Here is a 14,017-nt window from a genome sequence, read left to right on the forward strand (position 1 = left end):
ATCTTTGATATAGAAGAGTCTAACGTCAAAGCCGAATTCTTAATGGAACAGATAACTAATATCTTAGATCTCCATGCACCCGTCAAAGTAAGTACACATACTGGTCCCCCGTCACCTTGGATAACACAGAATATAAAATTTATGCAAAGCTTAAGAGATAAAGCCTTTACAAATTATCGGTCAAATAAAACATCTGCTAAATGGGATTATTACAAGTCGTTGCGTAATTTGGTTAATAAATCAATAATTCTAGAACGTAAGGCATACTTTGAATTTCAATTGAGAATTACAAATAACAGCTGGAATTCATTGAGAAATGCCGGAATGTTTAAAAGAAATATTATTTCAATACCTAAACACCTTGGTTCCCCAAACGCTATTAACAACTTTTTTGTCAATGCAATACCCAGAAGCCATAGTCCTGATCATGAATTACTAAACTTTTATAACTGCAATAAACTAAATGATTTAACCTTCGGTTTTCATACTGTTGATGAGTTCGAAATTGAAAAGGCTATCAGCACTATCAAAAGTAAAGCTTCCGGATATGACTACCTCAATATTAAATGTATTGATTTGTGTTGTTCACATATTACACCTTACCTTTGTAATCTCATTAATACTTGTATTGTTAGTGGTGTATTCCCTACCATCTGGAAAAAAGCGTTGATAAAGCCCTTGCCTAAATCGAACGCACCAACTGCTTTAAGTGATCTGAGGCCAATAAGTGTGCTGCCGGTGTTGTCAAAGGTTATGGAACGAATTTTATTTGAACAAATAAATAGTGATGTGGAAGATAATAATATTCTACCCGTAAATCAGTCCGGTTTTAGAAGGGGATTTAGTTGTACTACAGCACTAATTCACATTATCGATGATATCCTGCGGGAAAGTGATAGGGGTAGGATGACGGTACTCTGTTTGCTGGATTATTCCAAGGCATTTGACACAGTTGATCATGAAACACTCTCAGCAATACTAGGTTATATTGGTTTTGAATATAATGCAAAAAAGTTGTTAAATGATTTTCTAACAGGTAGAGAACAGGCAGTATCGGTAGGGGTTGATTGCTCTGATTTTCTGGAAGTGAGATCGGGGGTGCCGCAGGGATCGACTCTTTCGCCTATTTTGTATGCATTATACACATCAAATTTTATCAAATCCATTTCACATTGTAAGGCGCACTTTTACGCAGACGACACCCAGCTGTACTATTCCTTCCCTCCGTCTGAGGTGGTTAAAGCGGGTATAGATATAAATAGTGATTTGCAAGCTTTATGTGATATTTCCGACCGCCATGGGCTTCATATAAATCAGAGTAAGTCTCTTGCCATTGTTTTCGGTCCAAAGAGCCTCAGACAGCAAGTTGCAGACACCCTCCATCTATTTGTGAACAATGAACCGTTACAATTCCATAAAACAGTACGAAATTTGGGTGTCTTAATAGACGAGAATTTGACTTTTAATGATCACATCAACAAATGCATACAAAGGGCGTATGGGAGTTTGAAGGTTATCTACTCGAACAGACATTATTTGAACCATAAAACAAGGAAATATCTCTGTGAAAGTCTGGTCCTCTCACTTTTTAACTATGCAGATGTTCTGTACTCTCCTTTTTTGTCCTATGTCTTAAAAGAAAAAATTCAAAAAACACAAAATTCCTGTATACGTTTACTGTTTGGTCTTCACCGAAGTGACCATGTAAGTGACAGGTTGCCGGAATTAAAATGGTTAAACATGCAGGGAAGGAGGGTGCTGCACTCTGTATGCCTCTACCACCGGGTCCTCCATCTTTATAAGCCACCTTACCTCTATAACAAAATAAGTTTTCGCGGGGATGTACACACTGTAAATATTAGATTTAAAGGGAGATTATCTCCACCTATTTTTCATAAAGCTTTTTTCAAAAAGTCATTTTCCTATCAGATCGCTAAGACAATGAATGAACTTCCTCTTGAGTGGACAGTGTGTGCATCATCAATAACTTTTAAAAGACACGTGCTAAATTATTTGCATGGATGGCAGTGACCTTCACGTTTGTAAAAATGGCTTTACATCTGCATAATGTTTTTTTTTGTTGTATGTTACAGTTAATGCGCATTCTATTAATGTTTAAATTCTCTATGGTATGGTGGAAGAACAACATGAGTTGAACCATGCCATAAGATTGTTCTCATGTATGATTTTTTTTTTATTGGCAATTATTTAATTTTATTTACTGTTTATTTTTTGTTTTTTCTTCAATGATTTATTACAATGATTTTTTTTTTGGTATGCTAGGAGAACAATAAAGCAGTTTATTATTATTATTATTATTATTATTAGTCCCGATATACTAGCGAATGTAAGGCCAACTTTTTACGATAGATTGGGCTATTGTTTAGCACAGAATGGTGGTTTATTTGAACACCTAATATAAAAAATATTTTATTTTTATAGTTTTTTGTTTTATTTGTTGTTTTACAAAGTTTATTTCAGTTACTTACGAATTGTTTTTATTTTTAGAATTAAGAATTTGCTTTGTCTTATTTGAATTTCATTTATTATATTAGTTATTATTTTTATAATATTTCTTATCATTGAACGATGTCAAACGACTGACTGCTCTCCGATCCACTACTCTTGCGATTCCTCTCCCACAAACATACTCCGCGCGCATATGCACACACACAAGTATACTTATACGTACGTCCGTGTTGGGTGTATCTCCTAAAATTAAAGTTACCAATCGGTATAGTATATACAGGACAGTGTCTTTTAGACCCATGTAGTATATAAAAAATTATAATGATCAGATATCATGTTTAAATACTGTTTTCTTAGATAAAATATCATTTCAACAGTAAATTATATTTAATATTAAGTGTTTAGGCATATCTGGGTTAATTTCGTGAAAAATCTTCAAGTATTTTCTTTGTTTTTCAATTAATTCAGTTAGAAAAAAAGAAAAGAAAAAGTTTAATTTTTTTTATTATTTTGTAAGTTCCTGTTGGCGAGTTTTTTTTATTTTTTTGCATTATATTTTATTTTCCTTAATAAGAGGTTTTAGGTTGAGCTCAACTCTACGGAGTCTTGACGCGAGTTATGCAGCTGAATCCCGATATTATTTAAGAAGCTAATATGAGAAGATGAAGAACCGTAAGATTCGGTATGAAATTGTACACCGAGAATTAATGAATGATAAATAAAAAAGTATAAATAGGACTAATTATTAAATTTAATATTAATTGTATTTTTGTCTTCTAACTGTACGGTCGTTACTTTTAATAAAATAAATTCGTTATACAAAAGAAAGGTTACTTTTCCTTTTTTTAAAATGCCTACCATTCGCTGGCAAGTATAACTAGCGCAGTCAGTAGGTTATTTAAGTGTCAACAGACGGTGTTTCGAAAGTGAAATTTTTGGACATTGGTGAATTTTAATTCTTAACACCTGACACCATCCTACTCGGTCACAACAACACCAACCAAAACAAAAGTGCGACAAGACAGTGAAACCAAAATTCAATTTAAGGGACAAGAGCTAAAATTGCCACGTCTCAACCGCAAAGGGTGCCTGTCGTTCTGCAGCATACCCGAAGACCCAAGCGGAAGCAGCCGACTTCCAGCCGATTCCCGAGTCCACGGATCACATTTCCAGGACAACAAGAAAAACACGAAAAACAGAAGAACAAATGAACCTCATACAGTGAGTAATTTTAAGATTAACGTTAAACCTTTGGCAAAAATTATATTAAACCATACAAACTTTGTAAACTCCGATTTATTAATTATTGGCACTTAGACAAAATTGATTCTTTAATTGAGCAATTTGAAAATTTAAAACTAAAAATGGCAAATCAAAATCCAAATCAGCCCGCTCATCCTTATACCAGAGCCTCCATAACTGAAGTAAATATAATTCCAAAATGTAAAGCTGACCCTATTGTACTTCCAATGTTTATCGAATTATGTGAAAGATTCTTAAATACTTATTATGATAGAGTAAACCCTCATAATTCTATAAATCCATTTTTAATAAATATTGTTAAAAATCGCTTCGAAGGAGAAGCCTTAGGCTACGTGCGCATGCGGCGACCTTTGAAATCGAAGTTATCCTTTATAATGTGAAAAACCGCACGCATATGGCGACCGGCGGCCAATAGTGGCCGCCACGACCGTTGAAAACAGGCGCGACACACAGGCGCATTCATTTTCCTTACCATACGCGCAGTGCGAGCGCATTAGCCGCAGCGGCCGGTACTCCATCTTCAAATATTTTATATATTTTCGCTACGATGTCTCGCCAGGATCATTTCGATACCGAAAGATTTATAGTTGAAATTGAAGCTAGAAGGGGCATATGGGATATGTCGTCAAGTGATTATTCGAATAAAGATGTGAAGCGACAACTATGGATAGAACTGACAAATATGTTTGGCGGCGAAGGCTTGGAAGAAAAAGAAAAGGCAGAACTGGGTAAGTAATCGTTTATTATTGCCATGATAAGCGACCATCAGTACAAAAGTAATCTGCAAACATGTCCCTGTATTGAGATGATGTTCTATTTGCTCTAGAAGGATGACATGGAGATATTTCTAACAAATTTTGAGGAATAAACAATGTGTCCTCAAATCTATACCCATCTCGTTCTCGCACAAAATTATGTAAAACACATATAGCTTTGACAATCGAAACTGCAAATTCCTTTTTAACGGCTAGGGGTTGATGTAGAATGCGCCATTTACTTGCTAATATTCCAAAACTACATTCGATGTAGCGGCGAGCACGTGAGAGTCGGTAATTAAATGTTCTTTTGGTATCAGGCAAGATTCTTCCTGCATATGGCCGCATCATATGTTCTGACAGAGAAAAAGCCTCATCAACCACCAAGACGAATGGCATTGCTTGACCGTTTTCTTTGATTGGCTTATTACTCGGTATGTCATAAGTATATATCATATGTATGTATATATCATATATATCATATGTCATATGTCATAAGTTATTGCTCATAAGTCTATCATAAAAAACAGAATCTTTGAAAATAGAAGAATCACTGCATTTACCATATGCACCAACATCTATATAAATAAACTTATAATCTGCATCGCATATTGCAAGTAATACAATTGAAAAAAAGTGCTTGTAGTTGAAATAAAGTGAACCCGAATGCTCTGGTGATTTAACTTTAATGTGCTTGCCATCCACAGCACCGATGCAATTTGGGAATTGTGCGTTTTTTTTAAAACCTTCCGCTACTTCATTCCACTTATCCCTTGTCAAAGGCGGAATCGCGATTGGTTTTATATTTTCCCATATTGCTTGACAGACATCCGATACTATTTCTCCTGTAGTTGTTAATCCAATTCGGAAATCATGACTTATATGTGCAAAAGAACATCCTGTCGCCAAATATCTGTAAAAAATTACTTCAATGAACATATTTTTCATTTGCTTATTTAATAAATTAAATAAAATTTCTTTACTGTAGCGCTTCAAAAAAAATGGAAAAACATTAGGGACTCTTTTCAAAGAGAGCTACGTCGGATAAAAGGTGTCAGAAGTGGTTCTGGTGCACAGCGTAAGTCACCTTATATCTATTTTACCCAACTTCAGTTTATGACACCAATATTGGGGAGCAACAATACACAATCCAGTATACCAGATCTGCCTGAGACTGAGACAAATAATGATGACAATTCAGTAATTTCTCCAAACCCAGAGAATAGTCAATCACTCAGATCAAAGAGAAAGAGAGCTTCTAATTGTGATGACGACGGAGTACAGGCTCTAATTACAGTATTAAAAGACAGTATAAATACTAGAGAAAAGAGAGATACACTAAATGAATCGAACTCTGATCGAATGTTTCTTTTATCATTGTTAGGTGGCTTTAAAAATATCCCCCCTGCTGCAAAGATGCGAGCAAGAATTGAGTTAATGGAAACCATAGACAAGTTTCAACCTAGCCGTTTACAATCTGAACGTTTCAACCAAAACAATTATTATTCGAATGCATATACCAACAGTTTTCAAGGCTATCATCCAGGTTATTCTACTATTCCAAGTGCTGGAACATTTGATAACTCTACAAACGGTCAACACCGTTTGAGTTCACAGCAGGTGCAATCACCAGAATCCGAATATTCTAATGCTTCACAAGCATCGGAAGTGCTTGAATTATATCCTTAGTTTTTATTATATTTTATATTATTTATATATTATATTATATTTTAGTAAAAATAACTTACCTCACAGTAATAACTAATTTTTCTTCTGGTGATATACACTGACGAAAGCGGCTATTACTTCCACTTATTTTTGTTTTTATTCCATCCAGTAGGTGATGAAACGTGCTCCTTGACATTCTCATATAATTGAAGAATTTGGCTTCATAATTTTTGATGTCAAAGTAGTAAGTATAAAACAGTCCTTTTGATTGTCTTTCACGTAATAATGGATGCACCCAATATTTTTTTCGTGCATTTCTCTTTTTCTTCTTCCGCATAACTAAATACACAATTACAGCTATCTCCTCGACGTTCATATTAGCAACCTGTGAATTCTACTGATTATTTCTGGCCGCCAAACAATCGCTTGGAAGAATACTGGCCGCCGCGGCCAGGCCGCCGAATGCGCACGTAGCCTTAAGCTTAATTGTGTGTCGTGATTTCACTAGTTGGCATGAAATTAAAACATATCTTCAGCTTAATTATACCGATCAACTATCAGAAGATTGTCTTCTAGACGATTTGATGAATATAAAATCCGAAAATAATGAAAATCCCTATAGCCTTGGTAACAGAATTAAAGATTCTTTAAATTTACTGTTAACAATTTTAAAATTAAATAACAATGCTAAGGAACGAGCTATAAAAACTAACATTTATAAACGTACTGCCTTACAAACATATCTCCGATGTCTTATGAGATATCCAGACTTCGGTGAATATATGCAAATTGAACGTCCAGAAAATTTAGAGACCGCCCAAGCTAAAGTACTTGAACGTCAAAATTGGTTATACCTCTGTAGAAAACCGAATCAACTTAATAAAAATAATTCTTCTAAGATGAACATAATAACGCCCACGCAAAATTTAAAAAATTATTTCATACCTAAAACAAATCAGCAATGTACGAATAATTTTAAATTTCGTCAACCGACTTATCAATCAAAATTTACTCCTCAAAACAATTATCAACCACGACCAACATTCGTTCCGTCTTGGAATCAACAACAGAATCGTAACATATTTGCAAAATTTAATAATCCACAATATCCGCAGAGATTTAACTCACCTAATAATCATCAAGGTTTTTCTCAAAACATTAACAATCAATCGCCAAAACCGACCCCTATGGAAATCGATAAATCTACGATGTAAAAAATAATAATTTTAAGCGTCCTCGACAAGAGATGAATAACGTACAGAATTTCGATGATAAACATATTTGTTTTGATGAACAAACAGGAGAATATTTTCAAAAGGTAATACTACATCAACATTTAGAAGCATCTACTTCTGCTCCGGAAGTAAATGAAAATTTCGAAAACTTTGATTGTGAAGATTTTAATGAGAAAGATGAAAATTTTCTAATAGCTACCTCGGAAGATCCCTCCCCATCACAGAATTAAATAATTTAAACTTCGACAAACTACACACATAGTTTTTCCCGAATTGGACAACGCAAAATTTCTTATTGACAGTGGAGCTGAAATGTCTTTTGTAAATCCTGGTCCTAATACAAAACTTAAACAAAGAACAGCTCACATATCTGAGTTAAAAACATCTGATGTTCCAGGACCTTCATGCTCTTCAGTCTCATCTCCTGCGCGAGGCCAGAACTGATAGAAATCCGGAATGGAGCAGGTATCCTACCAATCCATCTAGGCGTAACATATAATACAAGAAATTATTTTGAAATCATTACGCAACTGGATTTGTCGCCATTATTGGATTTCAAACAACAGCAAAACATTCTTAGTACCGAGAAATGACAGATAAAACATCAGAATTAAATGAATTAGAAGAAGAATTTCATACTAAGTTATCGATTCTAAATGTAAGAAATACAAGATGTAAACAAGGATTGATCAATGCTTTTGGTAATATAATAATATTCGTAACAGGTAATCTCGATAGTACAGATGCTGAACATTATGATTCAATAAATATTTAAATAAAACAACTAGTAAAATTAATGAAAATATTATCAATATTCAGAATAATCTTAATGATATACAAGAAAGAGTTCAATCTTAACAACAATTTCAATTGATAGAGGAAAATCTTTTGATTCTGAATCGAATTAACCGTAATTTAGGAGAGATAATTGATTTGGCTAAGGTTAATATCCTACATTCCTCATTAATTTCCCCAGAACAATTATTAAAAGAAATAAAACTTATTCATTTAAATCGATGTTTTCGAGGTTTCGTATGATGCCCATACGAAACCCTACCGCTAGCGAAGCAGAACCTGTCGCTACCGAAAAAATTCAGGAATATCCCATCGCTTGCGCCGATTTTGAGGATATAAACACCGTGTACAGCGCACCGGTTACCTTCACCGACGTTGCCACCCAAACCGACATAGAAAAGAAAGTACAGCCACCGCCCCTACCACCGTTGTGGGAAATCCTGGGCGTGCTGGGGAAAAGTCACAACCGAAGACCGGCACCCACCCCAATCCCAGATTACGTGAGCATTAACGCGAACATTTGCTGGCGCTATGGGAAAAATGGACACCGTCGCGATGTGTGTACCAATCTGGCCCTATTATTTTGTTCCCAGTGTGGGAAAACTGGAGTAATGTTCCGAGAATGCCGCTGTACCTATTATACCTCCTGTAAGGTACCTCCTGTAAGAGTACCAAAATCCGAAAAATAAGTTTCAAAATTGAAAATGCGGAAAAGAAATCCGAAGAGTTTAAAAAAAACCGAATTAAAATTTTTTTTTAACCGAACAACGAGGGGTGTGTAACAAAGTTATATTTTTTTTAGCTCCGAAAAATTAACAATATCCGAATATACTTCCCACATTCCCCGGTCTTCTACAGTTTCCGTCAAGCAATAAATCGTCCGTTCGAACGTACGTCGATGGATATCGTTGGACCTTTAGTCACCACAGATAACGGAAATCGATATATTTTGACTTTCCACTATCATTTTACGAAGTACAGCGAAGCCATTCCTTTGTCAGATCAGAAGGCTGAATGTATGTCGTCATGGGACACCTAACCAATTATTAACGGATCAAGACAGTAATTTTATGTCAAGTTGAATGAAGGATTTTTAACAACCTACATGTTGTTTGTTAAAAATTGAAAAAATTGAGGGATAAAAAGGGATAGGGACATTGAGATCTTATATACAATCTAGAGTGCGTATGTGGTGGTGGTGGGGGTAATCAGAAAGTCAGACATGTTAGATGTACCGACCTGAACTTAGCTATAGTTTCAAGGCTCTATTGTACCTACAATTATAACCTCACATCATAATCTTAATTCTCATAAACATATTGTTATTTTTATTAAAATTTTATTTTTGTTGAAGGTTTTCGAATTCTTTTTGTTCAGTTTTTTTAAAATAAACTAACAATTGTTTATAAGCAAAAGGTTAACGTGATCAATTGTTTTAAATATTTTCTTCTTAGTTTATGTTAATTGTAAGGGTTATTGTTAAAAATTATTAAGTTCTTTTAAAATATTATATAATTAATAATTATTTATCAATAAAAAATTAATGTGTTTTGGTTATTATTTTCTGTCTTTCCAGTTTATAATAATGTAAATTCTTGCATAAGTATATATAAGAATTTTGAATTTCCCGCTAAGTTGGTACATCTAACCGAGGTACTATCGGCCAAACCTTATTTACTACATGGCGTAAGGGACAGAAAACAAATCCCCCGCACGGTCGCTTTGCCGAGTACGGCCGAAGAATCGAAGACTGGAGGGGCGTACTCATTTTCTCTCGAACCTTTGCTCTAGCCTTGTCGTCTCTTCAACCCTGAAGTGCCGGGCGCCCGATGCCAGCTTAAAGTCGAGCGCGCCTTGGATTCGAACAAAAATACACAATTTCGTTTTTACAATTCAAATAACTGTACCAATGTTATGACGTAGTCGATTTTAAAAATTCATAAAATAGTCAAATATATTCATTAAAATAAAATAATTGAACTTTAATAAGTGAAAAAAATTGTTTCTTAATTTTAAATACGTTTCTGTACTGTATATCTTCGTACAGTTAAAGAATTTTGTTAAAATTCGATGTAAAAATCGTCTCTTAATTTCCATTAGTAATATTTTTTTTCTAATCTCATTTAAAATGGCATTTTAACCATTTAATATTATATAAAGTCTCAATAATTTCAAGCCATTTACGACCATTAATGCGTTTACGCACCTTTTCTTCACATTTTTTTGCGTATTTTTGACATAAGGCTTTTGCGAATTTTTTTTTCTTGAGTTGATATATTTTTTTTGTAATAAGTCTTAAAATTTTACAATAATTTCTCACCTTCATCGTAAATGGGTAAACAATAAACTTTTTATTTTTTATACACTTTAGTAATGTTAAAAAATTTATTACCTTATTCACATAAGGTAATATAAAATTTCTGTTGAAACTACCTGTAAACTGAATTTTATAGATTGTTATTTATCAGCATGATAATATTCCATATTATAATGAAAAACCATTTGATTTTGAGTATATAATTCATTTATTTACAAAGAAAATTTTATTAATAATAAAACATTTTATTATATATATATTTATTATTGTTTATGTTATTTATTATTATAATAAATATTTAAAAAAAAAGTATTAAAAATATATTAAAAATAGTTTATTGTAATTATTATTGTAACGTTTCCTTTTGATTGAAAATTATTATCTGTCAAAATTTTACGGAATTCCTTAATTAAATCATTCATAATAAAATACAACAAAATATTTATTTTCATTTTCGTTTAGAGTTTGTCAGCTGTTACCATCCAATTCTGGGAAACATCCCCGTCTCTTTAAATGTCGCGCGGTAAGATTTTAAAAAGGGTTTGCGATGGTCATAAAAAAATGAGATAACGCAATTACCTAGAATTTTAATTTTTTGATGGTATTTATTCTTTTAAGTTTCGTTTGGACATCACTTTGCTTTTGGCCATCGTGAGCGGTTGTTGATAGTGTTTTGCTATTTTTTGCTGAGCGTTTTCTTCTTTATATTTGATTTTGATAGTCTTACGACTGCGTTATTTTTATATTAAGATAGTATTAATTTATTGTTATTTTTCGTAGCGGTTTCTTGTTTTTTTTGCTTTTGATAGTGTTAAATTAGAGTATTAAGGTAGTGATAATTTAGTGTTAAGTATTCACGATGAAGGTGTTAGGTCAACCGGAAAGTAGTTTTGCGCAAAGACTGCGAATATGTGCTCTGGCCGAGGCCGGAATACCCATTCATCAAATTTGCAACCAAGTGAATTTGTCGGTAAGATTGAATAATTTTGAATATTATGATTATATAGTAAGCTTAATTCCGATTTTATCATCTACCAATTACAATTATTTTGACAATGTAAATACACAATAGTTTAACTTTTAATAAAATAATTTTGTGCTTTTGATCTGCCCATCAATTTTGTTTTTAGAAGGCAAATAATATCTGTGTGAATTTGCAGTAAAATTTGCCCGATTTTAAATGAAACTTGGGTGTATTTTAAGGAGCTCTATAATAATCATTTTGATTTGCCAAGAATAATGGAATAAATTAATCAAAAGGGTTACTTGAATTATTTTTGAAAACATGAAATTCTTTGTGGTCCTATTTTTCGCTTTGTTGGTAGAGATGGACAGTAAACAAATGGATAAGGCGAGGCGCTTTGAATGGAGAGAGGGGTTTAAAGAGCACACGAGTAGTGCCAAGAAAAACAACTGCCGATGAAGATGAGCGAATTGTCAATAATGCTCGTATGCACCCAACTTGCCCATCAAGAGCTATCCGGCAGGAATTAATAGTCGACTGCTCCCTTCAAACCATTCGAAACCGTTTAAACGAGAATGGTATTTTAAAGTAATACATAGAAAATAGCAGAATGACTAAACAATTTTAATAATTTTATAGGTTTGCGGGCTAGAATACCGGCAGAAAAAATTCAGCTGTCACCCCAGAATGCCCAGCACAGATTGAGATTTTGTGAAGAAAATATAAACCGGGATTGGCGAGGTATCATATTTTCGGATGAAAAGACGTTTTTGTCATCCCAAAATTCGAAACAGCGAGTTTGGCGTCGTAGTGGGACGAGATATGACGCCGAAAATGTCGTTACGATGGCAACCAGTGAACGAGTCTCACTTGGTAAGCTCTAGAACCTTGTAACTACTCTATGATGATGATATCTGACGAATTACTACAATTACCACAATAACTGTTTATCAGGTGTATGGGGTTGGATCAGCGATGCCGGGCCTGGAGCGTTGGTTAAAGTTTCGCCCCCAACATTTACTGCTCGGCATTATGTTGGGGTTTTGGAAGAAATTTTTATTCCAAGTGTGAGGGCAGTATATCCTGAGGATGAGGTGGAGGTTCTAACATTTGTACAAGACAACAGCCCCATCCATACCGCTCGGTTAGTCGAGGAGTGGTTTCAAGACAATAATAACGTAGAACGATTAAAATGGCCTCCACGCTCGCCCGATTTAAATCCCATTGAAGAGGTGTGGGGTTATATGGTACGCGGGTGGGAATTTGACGAACGATTTCGGGACCGAGCTATTTTAGAAGAATACGTTATGCGGAAATGGGATAGTCTTCGTGGCGGGGATTTATGTCAGCGATTGGTCGGCTCAATGACATCCCGATTAGAAGAATGTCAAAATAATAACGGGTTATACACCCATTATTAAATTTTGACATAACAAATTTTATTCATTATTAAGTAGGTATAATTTTTATTATTAAAGTGTTCTTAATATTTGATGAAATCTTTTTAATTTTTTCAATGCTGACCGACAAAACCAAGTGAGAAACAATAAGCGCATACCTGGCTGTGGTCCTTAAGACGAAAAAGATAAAACTCTTCATCCCGCGGGATGAAGAGTCCCTTCCAAAGCCGGTAAGTTGAGACAACCTTAATAAAATTAATATTAACCATCAATATTTTTTTTCTTGCAATTGAATCCTGGATATAACGACTTCCATAGAAATCCGGGTGGTCCGGGAGAAGAGAGGGGGGGTTTTTAGTGGGTAGCAGGTGCTAATTAATTGTAGTCCCACACTCCCGGCCGAAATACGATTTTTCCGACTCACGAACTATAGGCGCCATCAGTAGGCCGGGGTGCGTAAGGCAATTTCCCCTCCTCTGCGCAAAAAAAAAAAAATATATATATATAATAAAATGTTTTATTATTAATAAAATTTTCTTTGTAAATAAATGAATTATATACTCAAAATCAAATGGTTTTTCATTATAATATGGAATATTATCATGCTCATAAATAACAATCTATAAAATTCAGTTTACAGGTAGTTTCAACAGAAATTTTATATTACCTTATGTGAATAAGGTAATAAATTTTTTAACATTACGAAAGTGTACAAAAAATAAAAAGTTTATTGTTTACCCATTTACGATGAAGGTGAGAAATTATTGTAAAATTTTAAGACTTATTACAAAAAAAATATATCAACTCAAGAAAAAAAAAATCGCAAAAGCGTTATGTCAAAAATACGCAAAAAAATGTGAAGAAACGGTGCGTAAACGCATTAATGGTCGTAAATGGCTTGAAATTATTGAGACTTTCTATAATATTAAACGGTTAAAATGCCATTTTAAATGAGATTAGAAAAAAAATATTACTAATGGAAATTAAGAGACGATTTTTACATCGAATTTTAACTAAATTCTTTAACTTTACGAAGATATACAGTACAGAAACGTATTTAAAATTAAGAAACAATTTTTTTCACTTATTAAAATTCAATTATTTTATTTTAATGAATATATTTGACTATTTTATGAATTTTTAAAATCGAC

General features: G+C 33.7%; 1 long non-coding RNA gene across 1 annotated transcript; it reads left to right on the plus strand.

The window, feature by feature from the left end:
* The first annotated feature begins 12,217 nt into the window (after positions 1–12,217).
* Positions 12,218–13,303, plus strand: LOC139431137 (uncharacterized). The gene is made up of 3 exons (XR_011641440.1): positions 12,218–12,339; positions 12,421–12,919; positions 13,004–13,303. It is a non-coding gene; the product is annotated as an uncharacterized lncRNA (long non-coding RNA).
* Positions 13,304–14,017: the final 714 nt, after the last annotated feature.

The sequence above is a fragment of the Onthophagus taurus genome, chromosome 8 (genome assembly GCF_036711975.1).
Source record: "Onthophagus taurus isolate NC chromosome 8, IU_Otau_3.0, whole genome shotgun sequence".
In the NCBI taxonomy this organism is placed as follows: domain Eukaryota; kingdom Metazoa; phylum Arthropoda; class Insecta; order Coleoptera; family Scarabaeidae; genus Onthophagus; species Onthophagus taurus.